Source organism: Helianthus annuus, chromosome 4, assembly GCF_002127325.2.
Source record: "Helianthus annuus cultivar XRQ/B chromosome 4, HanXRQr2.0-SUNRISE, whole genome shotgun sequence".
Classification (NCBI taxonomy): Eukaryota; Viridiplantae; Streptophyta; class Magnoliopsida; order Asterales; family Asteraceae; genus Helianthus; species Helianthus annuus.
This window is the reverse complement of record NC_035436.2, coordinates 58,785,620-58,812,754: the sequence shown is the minus strand read 5'-3', so window position 1 is coordinate 58,812,754 and position 27,135 is coordinate 58,785,620. Positions and strand designations below refer to the sequence as shown.

Below are 27,135 nucleotides of genomic sequence, written 5' to 3'. Positions count from 1 at the left end.
GTGTTTGAGGACCTTAACATCCCGGTCCGTGATTTCAACTGGTTCCTCGACGAACTGCAACCGCTCGTCGATAGTGAGTTCCTTAAAAGGAATTATGAGGGTCTCATCTGACAGACACTTCTTCAGATTCGACACGTGAAATGCGTTGTGAACTGCACCGAGTTCAGCTGGCAGGTTTAGTCCGTAGGCTACTTGGCCTATTCTTTCAGTGATTTCGAACGGTCCAACATACCGTGGATTGCGTTTGCCTCTTTTACCAAAACTAACCACACCCTTCCAGGGTGAGACTTTTAATAAAACCCGGTCCCCGACCTAAAATTCCAATGGCTTCCTACGCTTATCCGCGTAGCTTTTCTGGCGATCGCGAGCTGCCGCCATGCGTTGTCGTATCTGTGCAATTCGTTCAGTAGCGTCAACTACCATTTCTGGGCGAGGGCCGTGAGAGCTCAGGTCGATACTTCCGTATACGCAGAGAGATGACGGCTTCGACTTTTGGTGGGTCCCCTTTAGAGGATCTTTTGATTACAACAACAGCGACTATCAATTTTATTGTTTCATCAGCTTGCTGAGGGCGATGCTATATTTCAAGCATTTTGCGAAAAGTATTATCCGGGGACTAGGTCAGTACTTCCATACAGCAGAAGTCCCGGGATAATACCCCAGATATCACTGAGTATAAAGACCTAGTATCTCAGAATACGGGACCTTTCAAACAAGATTTCGGGGGTTACCCATATATCCAAGAATAGTTACCCACAAATCAAGCAAGTTTGATTTAGGTTTATATCTCGTTTCAATTTACTAAATGTGCGAAAATCTACTGACACATCTGCAGTAAGATCGTTTATCACATTTTGACTTTCCAATTCTTTAGCGTGTCGTGATAGTCCACTGATGTACTATCATTTCCTCTTTTTCGCAACAAAGCTCATTTTTGATTTTATCATGTTTTTTACTTTTTCAAATTTTCTAATGTTTTTGGATTTTCTGAAATTTTCTAACTCCCCCTAAAATGCAAACACATTAACGAAAATATGAAAACAAACTATACTGAAACATGACAACCGATATCAAATCACCTCAAATCGCCATTCACTAGGCATAAACAATCAGAACTCCCCCTATCAACAAACTATTTTCCCATTTAGATTTCAAAACACTTAAGTTTGTTTTAATCAAAATGGTTTTTCCGGAAAATAAGTTTGATTGATTTTACCACTTGTAGGTTTATCAAACAAATGTTCGGGGATGTGGTTCATCATCTTGTCTTCCAACCAGATGTAGGAAAATACAAGTACAACTTAATGTCCTTGATTTACCATATGCAATCAAATCATCTAACCACTTGTAATTATAACCAACAAACATAAACAAACCTCTTTACCGTTTGTATGATTGACGTTACCGAATAAAATTAGATGCCGATTCATGCTCCACGCTTACCAACCTGGGAGCTCCGGCAAGTCCTGAGACTTACTGTTCATAATATGTACCATCCCAGTCACAAACCAGGGATGGTTCAACCTTTTCTTTCTTTGTTTTCTTCTCATAAAATTCCTTAACCCCTTTGACTTTTCGATCAATCATCTTGCCAAAGATGTGTTTTACCTTGGGGTTAAAGACCTTCTCAGCATCAAATTCCTGTTCATCATGATAAAATTGGTTAGAAATTTCAACTTTACCAATTTTCTTTTTATAATTCTCAGCCCGAAGTAATGGAAACTCCTCATCATTAACAATTGGAACTGATTTTTCAACTTTTACATCAGCTTCACATTTTGAAACAACTTGTGGCTCAAGTGATTTTGTGGAATCAGTTTCATCGCCTGAAGATAGCTCCTCTGATTTCGACCTATCAGAATCATCGCTAGAGCTTTCACCACCCTTCTTCACAACCCATTTTTGTTTATCAGATTTTACATTCTTTTTGTAAAACTTGTTCGAACTCTAACCCTCTTCAAAAATAGAATTTTTAAATAATTTAGTTCTATCCAGTGGTGATTCGAACGCAAACACCTTTTCTGAGATTTTGCGAAAAACTCCCTGTTTTGATTGTATCGCCTGAGAACAATCTTTGGCGATATGTCCAACGTTGTTGCACTTGAAACAGGTTCTCGAGTCCTTCTTTTGTTCAGCTAGCTTCTTCAACTCAGCTTGTTTCTTTTTCAGAAATTCACTGTTTGTTTCCCTCCAGAAACTTGTCTTTTCTTCTTCATCGGTTGATGTACCTGAAACAAATGACATTTTTGATTTAAAATCACGAACATATTTTTCATTTTTCTGTTTTTCTGTAGGAGTAAAACCTAATCCTTTCTTTTTGAAATTACCGTTATGGTTTGATCTCTTTTGGAAATCTGAACCAGAACTGTAATTCTTTTTCTTGTTTAATCTCTGTTGAACTCTTGAGGTGTAAGGTTTAGGTTTATCAATAAGACATAAGCCTTTTATTTCAGAAATATTGATTTCTGTGAGTATGAAAACCTTTTTAATCAGTTCAGTTTTGACACCTCTTATTGGAAATTCTTCATCAGAATATAATTTGTCAGAATCATTCAAAGTGTAAGCAACTTTAAACAATCCATCATCCAAATTAGATTTTGATAACAGAAACTTTCTATCATAAACAAATTTGTCCTGTTTTTCTGTTTGACACTGTGTGCTTGACCCAGACTTTGACTCTTCAATATCATCACTCTCTAACACATGATCCACGACTTTCTTCATCAATTGAAACTGTTGATCAGTGTCAGAAGATGTAAACACAACATCAATACTTTCTGGTAGATTAACTGATGACTCTGACTCCCACTGTAAATTTGTGGCTTTTTTTACTCTTTCATCGTTTGGATATCTAGGCAAATATCCATTTTCCAGCGGGGGTGGACACTTGTTATAACTGACACCTTGCTTCTTACCAGATGGCGTCTTTTCAGTGTCTTTTTTCTTGTCATTCTTCTTCTTGTCAGCAATCTTTTCATCAGCACCTTTTCCAGCTGCTTTCTCTTCAGTTACCTCATCGTCTTCCCATACCTTCATACTTTCAACCGTCGGATAAATCCTGTCAATAACATAGGAAGTACATGAGTAACTTTTTAACAAACGATTAACTCTTTCAGTTTCAATTCTTTGAAGCTCAAGCTTTTGTTCCAAAGCAGCACATTTCTCAATGTAATTGTTTACAACTTTCTGCTTTGTCATGAAGGCTCCCTGAAGTGTCTTCATCGCTGTAGCTTGTTCTTCACTCGTTTGGTTGTATTGATTCATCGTCTTATTCAGCACATCATAAGACTCCTTCAGACTGTTCAAGTTGTAAATCAATGTGCTGTTCTGCTTTTTTACAGCTTCACAGTTTTCACACTTCACCGGAATCTTTTTCGCATCAACTTCTTCCTCAACCTTGAATTTAGGAACTTCTTTCACCTTTTGTCTTCTTATTATTGGAACATCTTCATCATCACTGCTCACTGGTGTCTTGATCTTTTTCTTTTTCTTCTTGGCCTTTTCATCTTCACTATCACTTTCAGCAAGCAACTTCATATCAGCTTTGAATTTTCTTGCCCAATACTCAGTATCATCATCACTATCCATGTTTCAATAACATATTTCAAACAAAATCACTTTCAAACAATATTACCTGACAAACAAACAAACAAACAACAATCAGTTTATAGATTTATCAATTAACAGGATAAAACTGGTACTCGAACTGGTGAATATTCTGCTTGAACTGAAAGTTGACACACTGTGCGGACTGCAGACTGTGCGGACTGAGATTTAACTTGTCAAAACATGCGAACTACTGTGACCCAGATCAAACTCACTTCGTGCGAACTTATGGACTTTCAAACGACGTGATGAACTTTTGACAATTTTAAAACTCCAAATTGTACGAACTGGAACTAACTTCCAAGCGAAATGATTTATTTCAAACGAATCGAATCTTTTCACGCGACATGACTAAACCACACGACCAATGACAATTATTGGCCCACAAAATGGTGATTGATTGTGACAGATTGTTCCTCAATTAATTTTTAGACACATGGGCTTCATTAATGATCTGACAAACAATTGTAATCACATGGGCCGATAACAACATTTATTACATATGACACCTTCTTTGATTGGGCCGTATATGTCACTTATATGAAATATGATAGGGCTATTATATATCGTTCACATGGGCCTTCATTTTTAGTGGGCGGAAAATTAAATGTTCACATGCAGACAATAACAACATTCAACAAATGAGCGGCTGTTGATTGGGCGGCTGTTATCCAAAGGACCGATAACCAAATATGAAATATTGTGTCACTTAAAAGCGAACCACCCTGAAACAACTATGAGCGGACCCCAAAAATTGACCAATGAGCGAACCAACTGTTGTATTAGCGGATTTGATTGTCAAATAAGCGGACCAATTAAACAACCCAATAAGCGAATCTAACAGGTTTTAAAAGCGAACCTGATTTTACCATATAAGCGGACCAAATGTTTGACCAAAAAAGCGAATCAAACACTTATTTTGGAGCGAACCTCAACTAAACCAGATAAGCGAACCCCTTTTTTTACCCTATAAGCGAACCTGTCAAAAATCTTACGAGCGGACCTGTTTGTTTGACGCGAAAACGAACCGAAAAACCTCGATTTCTCCTAAACGGCTAGGAGTTTCGATCTGAAACTTGGTAGGGTTGTAGATCAGGTATATACGCACAACATATCCAAAAATCAGCTGAAACAGACCGTGAAAACTCGGTCTGACGAAGAAAGAAGGTGTAGAAGAAAGAATATGTGACGAAATCCAGCAAATTTCAATAGAACTCCTCCTCCTGATGCTCTGATACCACTTGTAGGATCGGATTCTGACCCGAATGAGTCAATCAGAGGAGTTTGATCAGATACAGGTGTGGAAAACAAGTACCTGATGTAGAAACAGCTAGATATTCTCTTAAATCTCTTTTCTGATTAATTTGACAGCTTTTACATGCAATTCTCACACCGGCAACACCTCGGTATGGAAATCTAGAAGTTACAAATGAGGTTCTCTTATACGGTATTTATAGGTGAGGAGGTCCTCTTATACGGCATGTCCATATAAGCGGACCTGATAGGTTCCCTTATACGGCATGTCCGTATAAGCGGACCTGACATAAAAGCTAACCTACCATGTTCGAATAAGTGGACCTGACACAAAAGAGAACCTACTATGTCCGTATAAGCGGACCTATACTCTAAAACACGTAAACTCTCCAGTTTTCTCGTAAAACGTGCCCTAATCTATACATTACAATGACAGACTCGATCTAAGACGAAATCAACAGATGTAGTGCACCAACACTTTCGATAATCTACTTTGTGCTCTCAGTTCTCAAACCACGAAATAGATCAAATTCTTTCTTCATAAGCAATTTCTTGTTCTTGATCATTTCTTTGCTTCCAACAAACTTTGATTTTAAAGCTTTCCAGATAGAGTATGCAGTTCCATTATGCTGCAATAAAACCAAGATATCCTCCTTAACAGCTTGATGTAAAAGACTAGTCATCATTTTCTCATCTTTGTATTTCTTTTTCTCTTCAGCACTAAGATCTTTAATTGCAATAACCTCCTCATCATCAGTCATTGGTCTAACATATTTCGTTTCAACACATTCCCCAGCATCCAAGTAATTTGCTTGAACCCAATTCTCAAATCGTGCTTCCCATCCTTTATACTCCTCGATATTCATGAGCTTTGGCGGTTTTTGCATGGTACCCGTTTCATTTTTTGTGTGTTGTGCAATGGTAATCGGAGTAGCAAAGGCGTTATAAAATTCCTCTTCCATGTTTTGGTTTCAAAATTTCACAAATATTGAACTTTCAAATGAAATACACTTCCAAGCGAAATAACCTTGTTCAAACGAAATCAACCTGTAGAACAACTTCAAACGAAATTAGTTCACACGAAATACCTTTTTTCAAACGAAATGACTAATTTCGTGCGGAATTACCAAACGAAATATCACTTAGATGCGAAATAGGCTTATTTCGTACGAAATACTGATTTCGTGCGAAATCTGTAACATTCCCAAAATTTTTATTTATATAAAATATATAAAAACTTATGTTATTAAAACGATGCATCATGGGTAAGTTAACTGATGAAAATATGAGGTATTTTGGGCAAGTGTAGGAACCATTTAATAATTAAATTATAAAAATGCATTATATTTGAACCTACTCTGTTTTTAATAAAACTTGGTTTAAAATGTAGATAAAATTATTTTCGTTCTAATGGCATATTCAACATTTTATAAAACGTCATATTTTATAAGTTATAAGCGCCAAATGAGTGAAGCAGTTAAATTAATTATAAGATATATATATATATATATATTAATAATATAAATATAATAAAGAAATTGTAAAATGACAGTAAAAACATTTACATGTGTACGTGTACATTAAATAATAATAATAAAATAAAGCAAGAATAATAATCACTTCACATATGTGTGTCCACTTACGTGGATGAAATCTTAGTTCCTAAGAAATCAAAATATGTAGTATAAATACAAAGTGCAATTCAAGCAGTAACCTGTGCTCGGATCTTGTCTCCATGTAGCGCGCTCTCTCTCTCTCTCTCTCTCTCTCTTTACATATACCCTATTTTTCTTTAGTATTACACCCATAAATACTCTAAAGCCCTGCCTCGTTTTAAGTGTTTAACCCCTGATCACTGATACCCTGTCCGACTGACGCAGGGCTCCGTAACGTATGTCAAGCCTCTGCCTAAATTCGTTGGGGTTCTGTCTCGTGATGTAGGGATAAAGTAGAATTGGGTTACTATACTTAATGTGAGTGCACTATTTTATTAAATAATCCAAGAGTTGTACCCAAAATATAACAACCCTCCCGAATATTTTTCTGACACCCTACACTTCCTAAAATACACCTCGTATGTGAAAACCGAGCCCGAAATACAATATATTATTAAAAATAATTAAAAACAAGAAAATATAAGTTTACGCGGGCCGCGACAACCCTCACCTTTAGTTTACGCGGGCGGTTTAAAGGTTAAACCTGATTCCTTTGAGTTTTTAAGTCTAGGCGGGCCGCGTAAGCTACCCGTTAAGTTCACGCGGGCCGCGTGGGATCAAAAAGGTGGCGCAGCCCGGTGATGACACGTGTCATCATCATGGCGAGCCTAGTAGATGACCCGGACAAGCTACGCTGTTGACCAGCGTTGACGCGGGCCGCATAGGCCTTCGCCTACATTTACGCGGGCCGCGAGAGGACCAGAAATCAGCACTATATATAGAGGGCATCGGATCTTCATTCGAATTCGTTCAAAATCGATTTCCTTTCTCTCAATTCTGAATAGTAGAAATAATACTCGGGTATAATACCCCCTAATTAGCGAAGCTCTGCCTCGTTGTAAGTATCATAACCCCTGGATACGTATTAGATACTCTGCCCGATTGATCTAGGGTTCCGTAATGGCTGTCGTGGTTCTGCCCGACGTAGTTGTTGGAATGCCGTCTCGGGGAGGGTATTACTAATGTTAAAATGGGTTATTATACTAACACGTGTGCATTGTTTATTTAATTAGATTATAACCAGGAAATCACAAAGGAAAGCCCTATAATAGTAATGTGAGTAATCCTCTTTTTGTTAAATGTTTTTACAAAACCTTAAATACTTTTCCATGCGAATAACAGTTATTGAGTATTTGTAAGAATACAATTATAGTGGGTATATTGGGGTTTCGTATACAAAATTTGTTACCACCTGGTCAAGGAGTAACATTTCCACAAGTTGAGTATGACAATACCACTGATGTTAATTGTTATATCTTGGAAACAAATGTAATTGCGGATGCGCCCTCAATACTGTTCACTGTGACTTTTTATTTAAAATTGATTAAACTGGGATTCACTCATCAGTATTTACTGTTGATAAAATGTTTTAAACACGTGTTTCAGGTAACTTAGTGTGAAGCCAATAAAAGCCAGCTGGAGAACACTGAAGGCTTGGAAAAGTGGCTATAAAGTTACCTAAAATAAAATAGATGTTTTTATTAAATAAAATAGGATTTATTCCTATGAAAATGTGTGTACTGCAAACTTGGGTTTTATCCCATGTGTTTAATATTATGAAAATATGGTGGTTTTACTCTGATAAAATATTTCCTAACTACGGTCCTGATGAAAAAACCCGCTGCCAAATTAGACAATACCCGATACCACCGAAACTGGCTCACGGCCGCCCGTTCCTGTGTTTGAATAAGGGATCGGGGGTTGTGACAGAAGGTGGTATCAGAGCTATGCCACTGGTGCAAGCCAAAGAAGTGTTCTCCTGACACTTAAGTTTTAAATTATGTGTTAGGAAATAACTTACGTAATTAGCTATATGTTATTTGACTATTTGTTAGTCTACAGTATGAGTAATCAATATAATTAAATGTACCCATGGGCTACATAGGCAGATGTATTAAGTCTCTTATAGGAATGTCGTACTGTTAAATTGCATTATGTTTACAATAGTCATTTGTTCCCTAAGTAGGTAAATGCCTCAATTTATCTAATATATTTATAAGTTGAAATTTTGTTATTAATTAAAAGTGCAAATCACGCTTAAAAACATATATATATATATATATATATATATATATATATAAGATAATATTAACTAGCAGATGAATGACGGTGTGAGACTTCGTAACCATCGATGCCTAGAAAGAAGACTAGAGGAGAGATGTGGGGGTTCATCAATGCATGAAACATGAGGTCATTTATATAATGATATTCAAAATAAATAAAACTAATTTTTCTATCAATTTAATAATAGTTTTGAATATTGCACCGTGATACTATAGTGATTAATAAGAAACCATTTATTCCATATTTTAGAATATATATATATATATATACACACATATATATCATACTGTCAAAGCCACATTTCAAATATCACAGTTTAGGGATATAAAACTTTATTTAATTACTTATAAAACAATGAATACAAACTTAAATTATTTGATATCAAATAAAAGTGTTACAGCTATCTGTAATTTATCGATATAAATAGTTAACACAAAACATAAACAGAAATGGAATATAGTTTTATTTCAATATAAACTATTGAATTATTCTTGACTATTTTAAGCACACTATATTGCAGTTATACAAAATAAAAATGGTATATCCCTCATACAGATACTTTATGTTAATATTGAATTACATCCCCTAGTTATAGTTATAGTAGATAAACCCAAAATTATATTATGGAATATAATTATATGATACAGTGTGTTGAATACTCCTCATGATCAAAGGTACCATTATTCATTATAACCTACCATGGGAAGATAAATTAGATGGACAATGGGTAAATCTCCATATGTTAGCCACTACAGCAGTAAATGCTAACTTATATTAAATAGTCGAACGGCCAAACCAGTACCAGCACCCATGACACCTATGAGCTAGAAACTTTAAAAGAACTTCGCTCATTAGATAACAACTTAGTAGAGACAGGAGATAGAATAAACCTTATATAAAAGCATGTTGAGCCTAATACTCCTATAACCTAGATAGACTAAAATAAGTTACGGATGGATAATCATAGTATATTTTGAATTCCAGTTGTACTTTGTAATAGATACATATATATATATAAGTTGCAATGCTCGCTGTTTTTAATCAATCTATTTTTATGATTGTACCTAAATATTTGTACTAGAAATTGTCTGTGATAATTAATATCACCCACTCAAATAATATCATAATATACATCAAACTAAGTTGGTTATTAACAAAGCAGTCATATTTATGACTCTCTTTTGGAACCAATTATTTACTTTGGTTTAAAATACATATTGAAATATATGGTATAAAGCTTTAAAACTTTGTGGTTTTAATAATATTGTTTCAAAATAATTTATAATAAAACCGAAGCTATTAAATTAACCGAAAGGATTTTAAAAATTAATAAAAATTTAAAAGATTGCTTTAGTGGATCTAGCCAAAGCAAGTTTTGAAACCCAGGTCTACCAATTTACCACTCCATTTTATTCCTTCTGGTTTATAACCAGTTGGCCATAAGACTTCCCACTTTCCTAGTTTTATAACTTATGTTGGGACTACTTATAAAGGTTTCTATTAAAATACTTACTAATAAAATAAATGGTTAAATGAATATGATGGTTATTCATGATTAAATAAAAATCATTTAAAAATCTTTAGAACTTTGGGTTGGTTGAACTACGTAGAAAAGCCTAACTAAATGTTGAAAGCATTTCTACAAATCTCTAATATTAAGGTATGCCTAGAATAGGTCTTATGCCTGGAAATAATTAATATAAGATTACAAGATTAACCAGTCATATTAGTTATAGGACCATGTATCCTAAATTATAAAGAAAAATATTCGAGTTAGCTGGTTGATGTATAATAGTTAAATAATACAATACTAGTAAATGAATTGAGTTGATAAATCGGATGTTAAATTTATCTTAAGTAGTCTCGAAGTTCTCATACTTTAAGAAGATTATAATGAAAATAAAAGAGATGAGAGTGAATTATGATTGGTTAAACTTAATACTGAAAGAATAATAATAAAGATGAAGGTTCTCATAAAATAACTGTAGTAGTAAAATATCAGTGATATACCCGTGACACAAATAAAGTTTATAAAGTAGGTTACGTGAATCTATAAAAAAAATCACATTTTTGAACAGAGGGCAAAATCATAAATTAATGTTATATGTTTTAAGCTTATACTATATATTAATATTTTATAACTAAGGTTTTCAATTACAGAAAATAATTTATGTATAGTATATATATCTCTTGGTAACCCATAAACACAATGTCATGGGTCACATATGCACATATTCTTCTAAATAATGCCTCTCAATCTTAAATGTATATTATAATTGATTCTTATAAAGGAAAAGGTAGAATGTTATAATTGGAATAGATATCTAGATGGTTACTTGCGGAAAAATTATTAAGGTAATATAATTAGTGAGTCTAGTATAGTTTAACCCATTAGTTAAAAATGAAATTGTTCTTATGAGTCCAGAAAATTTATATTTGGAGTAATTTATTTCCCTAAACTTTTAATTCCAAAATATTATATTTGACAAGAAATTTATTTCAATATACTACTTTTATAAAAGGATAAAATAAAGTCATGGAAATAAGCTTGATGATTAATACCATCGGATGTATAGTTATTATTTCATATATGTGTGTATATATTCCGTGAGTTTACTATTAACTAGAGATTTGAAATTTTATACACATATATGCATATACCCAATAAAATTTCTTGATGGTATACCCAATATAATATCTTATGTAAGATAAAAATAAGAAAAAAATATATATAATTGGTGATTCATATGAAAACATGAAATCATTATAAGAATAAACCACGAAACCTACTATGTTTTAAAATGCCATCTGTCTCAATAAAATATTCCTTGCAACGGAATCTAACAATATATAAGCATAAATAAAGTTAAGATGTAAGCATACTTATTACATTGTATCAATGGAGACAATGATATATTTAAAACTCCATTTTTCCAAGCAAAAGAAAACCACAACCATAATAATATATATGCTTAAATAAAAGAGTTAGGATATTGATATTCACTGGTAACAACCAGGATAGTATTTAGACTTGAATCTAAGAAAAATGCCTTAGTATAAAGCTTTGAGATAAGCCAATTACTTGCGTAGATAAAGTGTGATGGTTATTGGTATCCCGTGAGGATGATGACTAGAACAGTGCAAGTATGATAAATAAGCAATAACAACTGGTCACTGTTATTTCTTGTTTATTGATACTACTCGGTTCTAGAATATTATCCAACATGAGAATACTGATTTCCTTGTTTCTTGATGCAAACCATAATAAACGATGTACTTTCAAGATCCTAAATTGAGAGAAGTCTATTTAGGGGAAATACCATGATAATTACCTCTTCGGTAAAACTGGGCATGGTGCGGTAGACTCTCCAGCTTGTTCGGGTAAGATGTGGTTACCTCTCCGGCAAAACTGGGTATGGTGCGGTAGACTCTCCAGCTTGTCCGGGTGAGATGGGGTTACCTCTCTGGCAAGACCGAATAAGATGGGGTATGTGTTATGAAATTCCCTAAATAATACCATGACCTGATGTCTGACTTATGAATCTGTTAAATACATTGACCTTATGAATGGTGTGTATATTATAGTATGTGAAATATATGATTTTATAGATATGTATATCTATGACAAAATTCAAAAACCATAATGATTGACAATTAGGAATAAATCACGAACAAGTGTGTCAATGATAACTTTAGAGTTATTTATCAGGAATCTCCTGTATACTTCTATAATTTCGATATCAAACATTATTTCATTTGATCATCCGTCTCGTAGTTCGTGCGACAAGATAAACAACAGGAACTCTATAAGTTGGAACGTCATCGAAAGTATAAGAATTCCCTTGCGATTATTGACGCATTAGGAAACCTGTAACTAAAAGTTGTGCGAAGACACAACACATCTAAACACTTACGCTAATAATTTTACTTTTATTAAGAAATCTTGAGAAGATAAGAATCTCACAACATAGAGAATAGTTCTGGTCAAAGTAAAGTAGAATTACAAGCAAGGACCAGAATATACCTAGAAACTAACTAACTAAATAATCATCCATATTTCAGGGAATCTCGAGGATGAGATTTAAAACAAGGTGGGGAGGATGTAACATTCCCAAAATTTTTATTTATATAAAATATATAAAAACTTATGTTATTAAAAGGATGCATCATGTGTAAGTTAACCTACTGTAAGACCCAGATTATATTACCAGATTTGACAACCTAAAAGCCATGCATTTAACGCCAAAATGATGACTTAACAAAAACTTTCATCGTTTAAACCCAAAATTAACACAACATACATGTATTGCTGTTACAAACCACCTTCAAGACAGTAACTACCCTTAGATTACATAGTTTTTAAAACAAAAGTTTGGATGCGGAAGCGTTCTAAAAATGTGTGTGTTCGGTTCGACTCGCTTGCTTGATCTTCATCCTTTACTTGGGTACCTGAGAACTAGCATTTTAAACAAGCATTAGTGCTATCATTCTTGGAAATTTACATATTCGAACCAGGTCCGAACACTGGTTCGAGTAAATGATCAAAACAAATTTTATCAAACAGGGCTCCACCGTAATTTACGGTGTCACCGTAAATTACGGTGGCTTCTGGACATTTGGAACCTACCGTAACTCAGTAGGAATCCACCGTAAAGGAATTGTAGGTCACCGTAAATTACGGTGCTACCGTAATTTACGGTAGACCCTGCACATAACTCCCTTGTTTAAAACGCAGTTTTCTTGCTGATTCATTATGAGTCGAAACAGCATAATTTCGCGTAATTCGCTATACGGCTGGGCTATTACTTCATACTTGTGTTTTGTCTATAACATTACTCAACTATTTCTTGATAGAGCTTGTTTACGGGAACCATCTTACACGCTAAATTACAAGACTTCTAGTTAATTGTTTATTCTATTATCATGCATCTAATTCAAACTTTAACTCCTATATTAAGGACAAGGCTTTTAAGTTTGTCTATGGTGTTCGCTACACGGCCTACACCTCATGTAATATTCGCACAATATAATAAAGTCATGCTTCGTGTTTATTTCCAGAACTTGTTTGACCCGTTTAGGTGCTGAAATTAAACACCTTACGGATGCTCAATTTCATGTTTATAACTTGTTTAAGGCAATAGCCAAATTCATGACATAATGGAAATTCTTGGTACTCATGCTTTCTTTCCTTTTAAGCAACGCATAAGGCTAATAATATGTATGATGTGATGAAACGATAAAATTTCATACCTTTTAGAGCGCGTCTTTTCCTCGTGAACTCCCTCCGGCTTGTCCGCTAGATGAACCGGACTCTTTGCCTAGAAAATTCAGTTTTTATAACATGTTTAGAACTCCTTTTTATGACCACAATCACATAATTATGGACCATTATCAAATCTGCCTTTTTATCCAAATTTCACATTTAAATCCCCACTTAGGCATTTCTTCAAACACCTAGCGGGTCAGATTTTCCCATCTTCATAAACAAGTTCATGACTTTATAATTCGACATCAAATTTCACTATAATAGCAATTTTTGCATACATTTAGTATCAATATCACAGGAGTTACTTCCTATAATGAAATTTATACTAGGATTACACTCAAAATCCTAATGTTCATCATCAACATATAAAACCCATAACTTAACATCCATGGATTCATGGAATTTTCCTGAATTAGGGCATGATTTCATATATAGTTGTCTAGGTTTTAATCCTAGACACTATATCATCTTTAATCTAACTAATTACTGTCATGCATCAACAAAATTTCAGATTTGCTTAGATTCATGAGGATTTCAAGTAGTGAATTCTCATAAAATTTTACATACCTCTTAATCCTCTTGCGATGAGGAACACAATTCTAAGCTCGGATTTCGTTTTGGTTAGGATTTGAACCTCCAATCGCAAGAAATTGTGACTTTAGGGTTTTGGAACAATGGGGGTCGCCCCTTTCTTGCTTCTGTCGACCAGACACACCAATTTGGTGTGTTTGGTTTAGTTTTGTCACTATTAAAATTAAACTTTTGATTTTTGGCAAGATTAGTCCCTTAACTACCATTTCTTTTTAAATACTAGAGTTTTAACCAAGTGTAGGTTATTTTCAAGACTTGTAAACTTTAACTAGGTTAAAGTTTCTACATGATTATTTCTTGTTTATGAAATCCTTAAATTCTTATATAAAGATTTATATTTTCGGGGTGTTACAAGTCCACCCCCCTTAAAAAGGGTTTCGTCCCCGAAACCGAATTACGTACCAAATAATGTCGGGTGTAGACGTCGCATTTCCTCTTCGGATTCCCAAGTAGTGTCTGACCCTTTTCTGTGCTCCCATTTGACCTTGACTTGGGTTATCATTTTGTTCCTCAAACTTTTCTCCTTACGATCTAAAATCGCAATTGGTTTTACTGCATAGTTGAGGCTGTTATCCACTTCGATATCGTCGTAGTGGATATGAGCAGTTTCGTCGGCCAAACATTTTCGAAGATGTGATACGCGGAATGTGTTATGAATTCCACTCAACTCTTCGGGTAATTCAAGTCGATAAGCTACCTTACCAACCCGTTCAATGATTCTAAATGGCCCAATGAATCTCGGGCTTAACTTTCCCCTTTTTCTGAATCTAATAATACCCTTCCATGGGGAAACCTTTAGCATGACCATATCGCCAACCTGAAACTCAATTGGCCTATTTCTTTTATCTGCGTATGCCTTTTGCCGGTCTTGAGCCGCTTTCAAGTGTGCCCGAACTATGTCGATTTTCGCATTTGTGGCTCGGATTATATCAGTTGGTGCTAGCCCTCGCGGACCCACTTCTCCCCAACATACCGGAGTCCGACACTTTCTGCCATATAATAGCTCGTACGGGGCCATTTTAATGCTCGTGTGATAGCTATTGTTATATGCGAATTCGACCAAGGGTAAATGGACATCCCAACTACCCCCAAAATCAATAATGCAAGCCCGCAGCATATCACCCAATGTTTGTATTGTTCTTTCGCTCTGTCCATCCGTTTGTGGATGATAAGCAGTGCTAAGGAACAATTTAGTTCCCATCTGTTCTTGGAATTCACGCCAGAATTTCAAAGTAAACCGAGTATCTCTGTTTGACACAATGGATATCGGTACCCCATGCCTTGCTATGATTTCATTGGTGTATACCTCCGACATTTTCTCAGATGTATAAGTTTCACGAATCGGAATAAAGTGGGCGCTTTTAGTTAACCTATCCACGACTACCCAAATAGCATCAAAACCACGACTTGTTTTAGGTAGTTTGGTCAATAGGTCCATCGTGATTTGCTCCCATTTCCAAACCGGGATTTCTAACGGTTGATGTTTACCATACGGCTTTTGGTGTTCCGCCTTGACTTGTAGGCATGTCAAACACTTTTCCACGTATTTCACAGTGTCCCGCTTCATTCCGGGCCACCAATAGTTTTGCTTCAAGTCATGATACATTTTGGTCGCTCCCGGGTGAATGGAATAACGGGATTTATGAGCTTCATCAAGTAGAAGCTTCTTAACCCCACATGTGTTAGGAACCCAGATTCTATTAAAACGAGTCTTTAGGCCGTGACTGCCCACTTCAAGGTCTTTAACTTGACCAATAATTCTTTCCTTTTTCCAGTTTTCCGCCTTTACAGCTTCATCTTGTGCTTCTCGAATTCGTTCTAGTAAACTTGAAGTCACAACCAGTTGCATTGATCGTACCCGTATCGGGGTATAATCTGTTTTACGGCTCAGCGCATCGGCCACTACATTGGCCTTACCGGGGTGGTAATGTATTTCTCAATCGAAGTCTTTGACGGTTTCCAACCACCGTCTTTGCCGCATGTTTAATTCCTTCTGGTCGAAGAAATATTTCAAACTTTTATGGTCGGTAAAGATGGTAAACTTTACTCCGTACAAGTAATGTGTCCATATCTTTAAGGCAAACACCACCGCCGCTAATTCTAAGTCGTGAACCGGATATTTATTTTCATGTATCTTCAATTGCCTCGAGGCATAGGCGATGACCTTGCCTCGTTGCATTAATACACACCCGAGCCCCAATTGAGAAGCGTCCGAGTAAACCTCCATGTCTTCAGTCCCTTCCGGTAAAGTCAGTACCGGAGCGTGGGTCAACTTTTCCTTGAGTGTTTGGAAAGCTTCCTCTTGCTTAATGCCCCACATGAACTTTTCCTCCTTACGAGTTAATTTGGTCAATGGTAAGGCAATTTTGGAGAAATCCTGTATGAATCTCCGATAATATCCTGCAAGCCCTAAAAAGCTTCGGATTTCCGAGGGATTTCTTGGAGGGCTCCATTTCGACACAGCTTCTATCTTTGACGGATCTACCAGTACTCCATCCGCACTAATGAGATGCCCAAGAAACTGTACTTCCCGTAACCAGAAAGCACACTTCGTGAATTTTGCATACAGCTTCTCTCGTCTGAGTGTGTCTAATATTTCCCGCAAATGACACACGTGCTCGGCTTCACTCCTTGAATATACCAAAATGTCGTCGATAAATACAATTACCGACTTATCTAGCATGGGTTTGCAAACCCGGTTCATGAGGTCCATGAAAGTCGCGGGCGCATTGGTCAATCCGAAAGGCATTACGAGGAATTCATAATGCCCGTACCTCGTACGGAAAGCCGTCTTGGGTACGTCCTCCTCCTTGACTTTCAATTGGTGATAACCGGATCGGAGATCAATTTTGGAAAACCAACTTACTCCTTGTAGTTGGTCAAATAAATCATCAATTCTTGGGAGCGGGTATCGATTCTTCACCGTGAGTTTGTTTAACTCTCGGTAATCGATACACATACGCATACTGCCGTCCTTCTTCTTCACGAATAAGACTGGTGCGCCCCACGGAGACACACTCGGTCGGATAAACCCCTTGTCAAGAAATTCCTGAATTTGAGACATCAATTCTTGTAACTCCGACGGTGCAAGCCGGTATGGCGCCTTGGCCACGGGTTTTGCGCCCGGAATCAATTCGATTCCGAACTCTACCTCCCGTTCCGGCGGTATCCCCGGTAATTCTTCCGGGAACACGTCTTCATAATCTCGCACGACTGGTACATCCCCAATTTTGAGGAGTTCTTTTTCCGTTTCGCTTGCATATACCATAAAGGCCTTGCATCCATGCTTCATGAGTTTATGAGCTTCTAGCATTGTGCATATCGCTGGGTTACCTCCTTTTTCTCCATATATCGTAACTTGCTTTCCGCTAGGAGACGTTAGCTTTATTTCCTTTCGGAAACAAACCACCTTTGCGTGGTAACGGGATAGCCAATCCATTCCCACTACCACTTGAAATTCTCCCATCGACATCGGGATCAAGTCTATTGTGTATTCCTCGTCATCAATATTCATCGTGCAGTTTTCACATACATCACAGACAATAAAGCTTTTATTATTACCTATCTCTACCTCTAAAGGCATAGGTAATTTTGTTAGAACAAATAAAGGGTGTCGAATAAACCCATATGAAACAAAGGATTTATTCGCACCAGTATCAAATAACACACGTGCGGGAATTGAATTTATAGTGAATGTACCTGAGATCACGTCAGGTTCGACCTTTGCTTCAGCAGTGGTCAATTGAAAAGATCTTGCTTTGGCTTTTGTGGCTTCACCTTTTGGGTCTTGCCCTTCTTTCTTTCCTGCCAATTCTGGGCACTCCGATCTTTTGTGACCCGTTCGGTAACAGTTGTAACAAACGGTCACTTTTTCCGGGCATGATATAGCCATATGTCCCGTTTTTCGACATATAGGACAAGACTTATCTTTGAAGCGACATTCACCCTTATGATTCTTGCCACAGATTTTGCAACTTGGTGTACCGCCCTTTGCATCTGATTTCTTCGACGTTTCATTCGTTCTTGCTTTCTTGGTAGGGCTTGGATTTATATCCTGTGCCCTTCGTTCACCCCGCTCTATACTCTTTTTCAACTCAATCTCCCTTTCCCGAGCGGCATTGACAATCTCGGTAAGGGTCTCATACTTCGAAGGGGTTATGAACTCCCTATATTCTGCGCTTAGCATGTTATGGTAGTAATAAACTTTTTGCTCTTCGTTCGTTATCAGATCGTCACAGAACTTCATTTTGTCCATAAACATCCCCGTGATCTTGTCTATGGATTCACCCTTGTGTCTGAGTTGCATGAACTCTTCCTTGATCTTGTTTATAACTGCTTTGGGGCTATGATGTTTAAGAAACGGCGTCTTAAACTCTTCCCACGTCATGGCCTTGGCCGCTTCGTTTCCAATCTCCTTCTTTTTATTATCCCACCAGTCCTTCGCTTGACCTCTTAACTGACCCGTACCATAAGCTACGTAGTCATTCTCATCACAATGGGTTCTCTCGAATACTCCCTCGATATCGCCTATCCATCGTTGACACACGAATGGATCAACCTCCCCATTATATATAGGTGGTTTACAAGCTATGAATTCCTTGTATGAACAAGGTTTTCGTTCCCCAGATTTTTCCTTTGCTAGATTTGAATTATCCTCTAGCTTCTTGATTCTCTCTTCTACCACTGATAAAATCGTATTTTGGATTTTATCAATGAAGTTCGACAAACTGTTTTCGATCGCCTTTCCAACCTCTTCGGCAATCACTATTCTCATTTGTTCGGTGATTCTTGGCACCGCATCACCATCACCTCCGCTTGCCATCTTTGATACTGAAATGTTTACATACATTGTTAAACATTTCATTTGTAATACATGTTTTACTTGTTTTGATTTGATCAAGTTCGTAGATTGACTCAATCATTCTTGTTTCATGTCTTTCTTGTGTTTGAGTGTGCTTACACACTCTTGATTCTATTATTCTTGTTTCATGCTTTTCTTGTGTTTGAGTGTGTTTACACACCCTTTTCCATGCATATATGTTCGTGAATTATTTCTATACTCCTTAAATTTTACTTAAGCAATTACTCTTACCGGATGTTGATCAAGCTTGAACCGAACACTTATTGGCAACCTTAAGCTCTGATTACCAACTTGTAAGACCCAGATTATATTACTAGATTTGACAACCTAAAAGCCATGCATTTAACGCCAAAATGATGACTTAACAAAAACTTTCATCGTTTAAACCCAAAATTAACACAACATACATGTATTGCTGTTACAAACCACCTTCAAGACAGTAACTACCCTTAGATTACATAGTTTTTAAAACAAAAGTTTGGATGCAGAAGCGTTCTAAAAATGTGTGTGTTCGGTTCGACTCGCTTGCTTGATCTTCATCCTTTACTTGGGTACCTGAGAACTAGCATTTTAAACAAGCATTAGTGCTATCATTCTTGGAAATTTACATATTCGAACCAGGTCCGAACACTGGTTCGAGTAAATGTTCAAAACAAATTTTATCAAACAGGGCTCCACCGTAATTTACGGTGTCACCGTAAATTACGGTGGCTTCTGGACATTTGGAACCTACCGTAACTCAGTAGGAATCCACCGTAAAGGAATTGTAGGTCACCGTAAATTACGGTGCTACCGTAATTTACGGTAGACCCTGCACATAACTCCCTTGTTTAAAACGCAGTTTTCTTGCTGATTCATTATGAGTCGAAACAGCATAATTTCGCGTAATTCGCTATACGGCTGGGCTATTACTTCATACTTGTGTTTTGTCTATAACATTACTCAACTATTTCTTGATCGAGCTTGTTTACGGGAACCATCTTACACGCTAAATTACAAGACTTCTAGTTAATTGTTTATTCTATTATCATGCATCTAATTCAAACTTTAACTCCTATATTAAGGACAAGGCTTTTAAGTTTGTCTATGGTGTTCGCTACACGGCCTACACCTCATGTAATATTCGCACAATATAATAAAGTCATGCTTCGTGTTTATTTCCAGAACTTGTTTGACCCGTTTAGGTGCTGAAATTAAACACCTTACGGATGCTCAATTTCATGTTTATAACTTGTTTAAGGCAATAGCCAAATTCATGACATAATGGAAATTCTTGGTACTCATGCTTTCTTTCCTTTTAAGCAACGCATAAGGCTAATAATATGTATGATGTGATGAAACGATAAAATTTCATACCTTTTAGAGCGCGTCTTTTCCTCGTGAACTCCCTCCGGCTTGTCCGCTAGATGAACCGGACTCTTTGCCTAGAAAATTCAGTTTTTATAACATGTTTAGAACTCCTTTTTATGACCACAATCACATAATTATGGACCATTATCAAATCTGCGTTTTTATCCAAATTTCACATTTAAATCCCCACTTAGGCATTTCTTCAAACACCTAGCGGGTCAGATTTTCCCATCTTCATAAACAAGTTCATGACTTTATAATTCGACATCAAATTTCACTATAATAGCAATTTTTGCATACATTTAGTATCAATATCACAGGAGTTACTTCCTATAATGAAATTTATACTAGGATTACACTCAAAATCCTAATGTTCATTATCAACATATAAAACCCATAACTTAACATCCATGGATTCATGGAATTTTCCTGAATTAGGGCATGATTTCATATATAGTTGTCTAGGTTTTAATCCTAGACACTATATCATCTTTAATCTAACTAATTACTGTCATGCATCAACAAAATTTCAGATTTGCTTAGATTCATGAGGATTTCAAGTAGTGAATTCTCATAAAATTTTACATACCTCTTAATCCTCTTGCGATGAGGAACACAATTCTAAGCTCGGATTTCGTTTTGGTTAGGATTTGAACCTCCAATCGCAAGAAATTGTGACTTTAGGGTTTTGGAACAATGGGGGTCGCCCCTTTCTTGCTTCTGTCGACCAGACACACCAATTTGGTGTGTTTGGTTTAGTTTTGTCACTATTAAAATTAAACTTTTGATTTTTGGCAAGATTAGTCCCTTAACTACCATTTCTTTTTAAATACTAGAGTTTTAACCAAGTGTAGGTTATTTTCAAGACTTGTAAACTTTAACTAGGTTAAAGTTTCTACATGATTATTTCTTGTTTATGAAATCCTTAAATTCTTATATAAAGATTTATATTTTCGGGGTGTTACACCTACACTTCCTAAAATACACCCCGTATGTGAAAACCGAGCCCGAAATACAATATATTATTAAAAATAATTAAAAACAAGAAAATATAAGTTTATGCGGGCCGCGACAACCCTCACCCTTAGTTTACGCGGGCGGTTTAAAGGTTAAACCTGATTCCTTTGAGTTTTTAAGTCTAGGCGGGCCGCGTAAGCTACCCGTTAAGTTCACGCGGGCCGCGTGGGATCAAAAAGGTGGCGCAGCCCGGTGATGACACGTGTCATCATCGTGGCGAGCCTAGTAGATGACCCGGACAAGCTACGCTGTTGACCAGCGTTGACGCGGGGCGCGTAGGCCTTCGCCTACATTTACGCGGGCCGCGAACGGACCAGAAATCAGCACTATATACAGAGGGCATCGGATCTTCATTCGAATTCGTTCAAAATCGATTTCCTTTCTCTCAATTCTGAATAGTAGAAATAATACTCGGGTATAATACCCCCTAATTAGCGAAGCTCTGCCTCGTTGTAAGTATCATAAACCCTGGATACGTATTAGATACTCTGCCCGATTGATCTAGGGTTCCGTAACGGCTGTCGTGGTTCTGCCCGACGTAGTTGTTGGAATGCCGTCTCGGGGAGGGTATTACTAATGTTAAAATGGGTTATTATACTAACACGTGTGCATTGTTTATTTAATTAGATTATAACCAGGAAATCACAAAGGAAAGCTGATGCGTGTGTAGTGTAATATATTTTTGATGTATATTTTAAGCCCTTTTTACACTTTTAGCCAAGTTTTAAATTTATAAAACACGATATTTACTAACACTAAACACACATATGGGCAAGTGCACCCATCGTGGACGTAGTATAGCGTTGGTAAGATACCGAGGTCGTCCAAGGACACAAGAGCTTTTAGTACCGGTTTATCCTCAACGTCTAATCAAATCAAAAAGTTAGAAAAGGTTTTTAAACTAAGAAAAAAAATTAACTAAATGCTGAAAAATAAAATAAAATAAAAACAGATAGACAAGATGAATCACTTGGATCCGACTCGTGTATTAGTATAACCTTTGATTATTTTCGCACTTTTGCACTTGTTTAAGAGATTATCTTAGTTATTGTAGTAGGCCCCTCTTTTGAAGGCGACTTTACCCTCAACCCAGTAGTTTGAGTCAGCAAGGATACAATCCTAAAGGGTTGGATTATTGGAAGATAATGAATTAAGTTATTAATGCAAATTTTGGTAGGCCCCGCTTTTGGCGGTGACGTTACCCTCGACTAAGTAGTCTGAGTCAGCAGGGATACAGTCCTAAATAGCCGGGTTATAGTATTAATAGTAGTTAACTTATGAGGGGGTCAAAGAGTTTGGATCCCCGCCATCCAATACCTATGGGCATTGAAGGAGATCCTACTAAATTTGACCCAGGTCCCTTGTAGGACCTCTAAACGCTGAACAAGGGCAAGACCCTTACCAAACCGTTCCCTTAACCCCCGACCAGGTAGCCAACATACCTCCATATAGACCGTGGAGATATGAATGGTGAAAATCTTTTATTTTATATAGACAGTAAAATAATGCCAAGACACCACGGACAAACGATAAGGAAAGATCACCTTCAACATAAGTAACTAGTTATTAAAGTCATTAATACAAAACCAAATAAAAAGTGCAAAAGATTAAAAATAAAAAGTATTATACTAAACACTTGTCTTCAGCAAGTGATGTAAGAGACTTAGGCAAACATGGCCTTGATTGTCAAGAACTCTTACGATCAATCTTGGATCCCGAGACGACTCACACACTCTATGATGGACAATGGATGATGGTGGTGGATGATGGTGTTGTGATGGTGGTGGGTGGTGGATGAAGTGTGAGAGAGGTGGTGTGCCAAGGGATGAGTTGAAATGAAGCCAAGCACTCCTATTTATAGGCTGAACAGAAGGCTGGGCACGGCCCCGTGTCCGCTGGACACGCCCCCGTGCCCGTCTGACACTCTCTCTCTTCACTAATTGTAATTCGCAATTACAATTAATGCGCCTGCTGTACTTTCGCCACGCCCCCGTGCTCACTGGACACGGCCCCATGGTGGGCAATAGAAGCTTCTATAGGTTTGTCTTTTCTGCTGCTTCTTGGGCATGGCCCCGTGCTGGCTGAGCACGGGGCGTGTTCAGTCTTCTGACTTCTCTATTCTTGCTTGGGAGGATGCCGTGAGGGGTCGGGCAATCCACTTTTGTTCCTTTTCTTGTATTTATGTTAGATTTAGCTGTCTTTTTGCTTCTTTTGTGAATTTGAGCTCATTTCATCCTGAAAATACAAAAGGAAGACAAAAACACTCTTTTTCCAACATTAGTACTTAAAAAGGGTTAGTTTTATGCCTTAATTGTTGTAATTTATATGTTGCATTTTACACACATCAAAAGCCCTATATAGCAATGTGAGTAATCCTCTTTTTGTTAAATGTTTTTACAAAACCTTAAATACTTTTCCATGCGAATAACAGTTATTGAGTATTTGTAAGAATACAATTATAGTGGGTATATTGGGGTTTTGTATACAAAATTTGTTACTACCTGGTCAAGGAGTAACATTTCCACAAGTTGAGTATGACAATACCACTGATGTTAATTGTTATATCTTGGAAACAAATGTAATTGCGGATGCGCCCTCAATACTGTTCACTGTGACTTTTTATTTAAACTTGATTAAACTGGGATTCACTCACCAGTATTTCCTGCTGATAAAATGTTTTAAACACGTGTTTCAGGTAACTTAGTGTGAAGCCAATAAAAGCCTGCTGGAGAGCACCGAAGGCTTGGAAAAGTGGCTATAAAGTTACCTAAAATAAAATAGATGTTTTTATTAAATAAAATAGGATTTATTCCTATGAAAATGTGTGTACTGCAAACTTGGGTTTTATTCCTTGTGTTTAATATTATGAAAATATGGTGGTTTTACTCTGATAAAATATTTCCTAACTACGGTCCTGATGAAAAATTCCGTTGCCAAATTAGACAATACCCGATACCACCGAAACTGGCTCACGACCGCCCGTTCCTGTGTTTGAATAAGGGATCGAGGGTTGTGACAAAATCAACAAACTTTTCACACGAAATACTAATTTCGTGCGAAATACTCAACACTTTCAAGCGAAATCAATTACAAAATGTAATTTCGTGCGAAATCAAATCTCTATTTCATACGAAATACTGCTGATGTCATCATCTTGAGCTGTTTTTGTCAAAAATGATCAGGTTATTGTCCGATTTTAAGTCTGAAACTTTCAAGGGTTTGTTAAAACACTATTGCACGTATAATGTGTGAAATTCAAGACATTTTGACCGTAAAAATTTATTAATTGTGAAAAAGAAGGTGTAGAAATAAGAATTTGCAGCTGAATTGGTAAGAACTCTTCCTCCTGAGCTCTGATACCACTTATAGGATCGTTTTCTGACCCGAATGAGTCGTTCAGAAGAGCTTTTGCTCGATACGAAAGGCGGAAACAGTCGTATCAAGTTAATTCAGCTAGATATTCACTTTAAACTGTCTTTTGATTGATTTGACAACATTTTACAGCGAGTTGACACTTCGGTAGCAGTTCGGTACTCAAGCCGGAAAGTTACGAATGAAATCAAGGCGCCACTATTTATAGGCTGTGGTATTTCGCACAGAATAACCCAAACGAAATCACATTCACACGAAATTACTATTTTGTGCGAAATTAGCATGAGATTTCGTGCGGAATTACAATTTGTAATTTCGTATGAAATTACCTCTGAACCTATTTTTGACATATTTCTCGTACTACGTGCCCTGGTCTATCTATACAAATACAAGACTCGATACAAGACGAAGTCGACAGACGGATGCACCAACACAGCTACAGGAACTGCTCGATAAAGGTTTTATTCGTCCATGTACCTCCCCGTGGGGTGCTCCTGTTTTATTTGTAAAGAATAGGGATGGTTCCTTCCGTATGTGTATCGACTGTCGTGAACTAAATAAGCTTACCGTGAAGAATCGTTACCCTCACCCTCGTATTGATGACTTATTTGACCAACTACAAGGCGCGGCCTGTTTCTCTTAGATTGATCTCCATTCTGGTTATCATCAGCTTCGTGTACTCGAGGATGACATCCCTAAAACTGCGTTTCGTACTCGATATGGGCACTATGAATTCGTAGTCATGCCTTTTGGTTTGACCAACGCACCCGTCGTGTTCATGGACCTTATGAATCGTGTGTGTAAACCCTATTTGGATCGATTTGTGATCATCTTTATTAATGATATTCTTATTTATTCTAAGTCTGAAGCTGATCATGCTCATCATTTACGTCTTATGCTTGAACTCTTACGTGGTGAACGCCTGTATGCTAAAATTTTCTAAGTGTGAGTTTTGGATTGATGAAGTGCAATTCCTTGGTCATGTCATTAGTAAGCAAGGTATTCATGTTGAACCGTCAAAAATCGAAGCTATGAAGAATTGAAGTACGCCTAAATCCGCATCTGATATTCATTCTTTTCTAGGATTGGCTGGTTATTACCGCCGATTCATCTCGGATTTTTCACCCAAAAAGAGAAACCTTTTGCTTGGGGTCCCGAGCAGGAGGAATCTTTTTCAGACTCTTAAGACCCTTTTATGTAACGCTCCTGTTCTTACTCTACCCGATGGAATGACGACTTCGTGGTATATTGTGATGCCTCGAACCGTGGATTAGGCTGTGTGCTCATGCAGCGGGACAAGGTTATTGCTTATGCCTCTCGTCAACTCAAGGTACATGAGAAAAACTATACTACTCATGATCTGGAGCTTGGTGCAGTTGTGTTTGCGTTAAAGATCTGGCGACATTACCTGTATGGTACGAAGTGTGTGGTCTTCACCGACCATAAGAGCCTTCAACATATCTTTGACCAAAAGGAACTGAACATGCGACAGAGGCGTTGGGTAGAACTACCTAATGACTAAGGCTGCGAAATTCGCTATCATCCTGGCAAAGCGAATGTAGTAGCCGACGCCCTTAGTCGTAAAACCCATTTCAAGGCTATTCGTATCTCTAGTGATCTGCATGCTGGAATTCGTGAAGCTCAGTATTCGTCAGCTAATGAAGGAAGCCTAACTGTTGAAGTTCATGGCGCTAACGTGAACCAGCTCGAAACTAAATCTGATGGTCTTCAGTACTATCTCAATCGCATCTGGGTTCCAGATCGCGATAGTCTCCGTGAGCTCATTATGACTGAGGCTCACAAATCTCGTTACTCTATCCATTCAGGTGCCGATAAGATGAACCAGGATCTGCGTACGACTTATTGGTGGCCTGGCATGAAGAAGGACATTGCTGTATATGTGTCTAAGTGCCTTACTTGCTCGAAGGTAAAGGCTGAACACCAGCGTCCTTCTGGACTCTTGGAGCAACCTAAGATCCCAGTTTGGAAATGGGATAGCATCGCTATGGACTTTATTACTAAACTACCCCATACGCCTT

General features: G+C 37.1%; 2 long non-coding RNA genes across 2 annotated transcripts; both read right to left on the bottom strand.

The window, feature by feature from the left end:
* Positions 1 to 12,874: 12,874 nt before the first annotated feature.
* Positions 12,875 to 14,564, bottom strand: LOC118479267. Its single transcript, XR_002589024.2, has 3 exons — positions 14,473 to 14,564; positions 13,890 to 13,957; positions 12,875 to 13,095 (listed from the first exon to the last, which is right to left on the bottom strand). It is a non-coding gene; the product is annotated as an uncharacterized LOC118479267 (long non-coding RNA).
* Positions 14,565 to 19,698: 5,134 nt separating this feature from the next.
* LOC110935298 lies at positions 19,699 to 21,389 on the bottom strand. The gene is made up of 3 exons (XR_002589026.1): positions 21,297 to 21,389; positions 20,714 to 20,781; positions 19,699 to 19,919 (listed from the first exon to the last, which is right to left on the bottom strand). It is a non-coding gene; the product is annotated as an uncharacterized LOC110935298 (long non-coding RNA).
* Between the last annotated feature and the right edge of the window lie 5,746 nt (positions 21,390 to 27,135).